Below are 2,823 nucleotides of genomic sequence, written 5' to 3' on the forward strand. Positions count from 1 at the left end.
GGTTTTCCCCACTCAGTGACACACCCACTGAGAAGCCCACTCTGGTGTTTGGCAGCTCCATAGTCAGAAACGTGGCATTAGAGACACCAGGGACCATAGTCAAATGTTTGCCAGGGGCCAGAACGGGCAACATCAAATACTACCTGAAACTGCTGGCTAAGGATAAGGTTAAAATACAGTAAGATTGTTATTCACGCTGGCGGTAATGACACCCGATTACGCCGATCCGAGGTCACTAAAATTAGTGTTGCTTTGGTGTGTAAGTTTGCCAAAAAAATGTCGGACTTAGTGATTACTCCCAAAACAGTTAATACGTACAACTCTTTTGAACATTTAACCCTTAATTTCCCTGATCCAAATTTCAAAGCAAGAAAACCTCTTCTTTTTGTAACTCTGTATCGTCCACCAGGTCCTTGCTCTGAATTTTTAGAGTTCCTTTCTGATTTGGTATTAATCAAAGCCTTTTAAATTTGGACCCAGATCAAATTTATGTAACACCCTAAAAAGAACCTGCCATTCAGCTTGGTCAAAAACCTTCTCGGCATCTAGGGAAACAATTATTGCTGGCCCTTTATGAGTATTAAGGTGCTGGACAACATTAAGAACATGTCATATATTATCTGTGCCATATCTCAATTTTATAAACCTTGCCTGATCTGGGTTTAGTATTTTAGGGAGGATGTTTTCCAATTTTTTGCTATGATTTTATAATCAACGTTAAGCAAACTAATAGCCCTAAAGGAGGACTTTTACCTTCTTTTAAAAGAAGACTGATGAAGGCGTGTCTCCACGAGGGGGGATGCCATGTCATTAACAGCAGGCATGAATACAGGATGAAACCCTGGCAAGAACAACTTAAAAAGTTCAAATGGAAACCCATCAGGTCCAGGACATTTTCTGTTTGGCATAAAAAAAACATAACGACCCACCTTATGTCAAAAATGATTGATGACTATTGACTTATGAACTTATGACCTTATGACCTTATGTCAAAAATGATTGATGACTAATGACCTGACCTTATGACCTTTTGACCTCACCCCTCCCCCCTTCCGGTCCCCTCCCCCACAAATGATTTATGACCTATGACCTTATGACCTTACCCCTCCCCCAAATGATTTATGACCTNCTGCACCTGAATCCAAACAAAATCGAAGTAATATCATTTTTGGACCAAAGGAAGAGGGTTCTAAAGTTAGCTAGAAACCAGCGACCGGGCTCTATATCTGGGTGCACTGATGGACCCAGACCTGAACCTTCATAAAGTGGGTATTCTATCCCCTAAAGCACACTGGAAAAAGTGAAAAAATAAAATAAAAGCGCATTTATTCTTGGATTGAGGAGGTAAAAGGGACATTTTGCCAATGGAACAAGAACATTTTCATTTAAAATAAGAAAACACACGCACCCTTTTGACCTGGTTTGAAGTGGTCAAGAAACTAAACTTGGATAACCAGATACCAATTCTTAAATGGGTTGCCTATGACTCAGATTTCACCCCTAACCAATTAGATTCCAGTTTTAAAAGCTGGTCACAGAAAGGAATAACAGCTTATTGTAGGATACTGGACAAAAATACACTAACAAGCTTCCACACACTTCAACAAAAATATGGTTTAGGAAAAGGGGACTTCTTTAGATATTTGCAACTTAGACAATATTTTTTTTCAAACATATTAAAAGACCTCATCTCAGAATCTAACGAGATAATTCAATTGATTTCACAAGCTTACTCAAAGCCTGACAAGATTACCATCTCCAAACTTTATCAGGGATTGTTGAGATCCAGAGGAGTATCAACAGATTACATTAGGAACAGATGGGAGGATGAGTTGAATACTGAAATTTCACAAGAACAATGGGACAATATGTGTGAATCTGCTGCTTCAACCTCCTCCTCAAACTATTGGCGTGAGTTCAGTTGGAAAAATTTGCTGCGTTTTTTTAGGACACCGAAGCAGCGGTTTCATGGAAACCCGAATGCTTCTAAATGCTGGAGAGGATGCGGGGATGAAGAGGCAAATCACTCATATTTTCTGGTCCTGCATAAAGATCAAGTCTTATTGGAAAGACGTTTCGGAGAAGGTTGAAACAATCTTGGATCTTAAACTCCAACAACCTACCATGTTCTCATTGCTCGGAGCTGTTGCTGAGAGTTTGAATATGAGTGACAAATATTTACTAAAAATCTTCAGTGCTACAGCCAAGAAACTCATCACTCGAAAATGGCTTGAACCTGACCCATCAACATTAAAGAACTGGCTGGAACTGGTGGATGAAACCCACAAAATGGAAAAGTTAACATTTATGCTGAGACTGCAGTCGGATCTTTATAAAAAGAGATGGAGCAAATGGACTAGATTTCTAGAAAACAATAACTGAATCAGGTCACTTGTACCGTCACTTCAAAAGCTGCTCAAAAATCCAAAGATTGAAATGTAAATTTGTTTGCTGTTTTCATCCTGCATCTTTTCATCTTTGTCAGAATGTAAGTAATACTTCTTGTCGACAGTAGTTCCGTTCTGTGTTCTGTATGTGATTGTTAAATGAAACTCATTCAATAAACATAAAGTATAAAGAAAATAAAAAAATAATAATAAGAAGAAAACACAACTGCATTGTCTTATTTCAAGTGCATATTATCTAATTATCTTATTTTAAGAGTCAAAATACTCATTCCATTGGCAAACTATCTAATTTACCTATTCAAATTAAGAGTAAATACACTTAATTTAAGAGATTTTTCCGGTGCAGTGGTTCCTCAGGAACCTGCCCTGCATGTCTTAGAGTTCCAGTGCTGCAGAAGCCTGTTAATCATCCATT

This window comes from Cyprinodon variegatus, unplaced genomic scaffold, assembly GCF_000732505.1.
Source record: "Cyprinodon variegatus isolate N-32 unplaced genomic scaffold, C_variegatus-1.0 Scaffold320, whole genome shotgun sequence".
NCBI classification, from domain to species: Eukaryota; Metazoa; Chordata; class Actinopteri; order Cyprinodontiformes; family Cyprinodontidae; genus Cyprinodon; species Cyprinodon variegatus.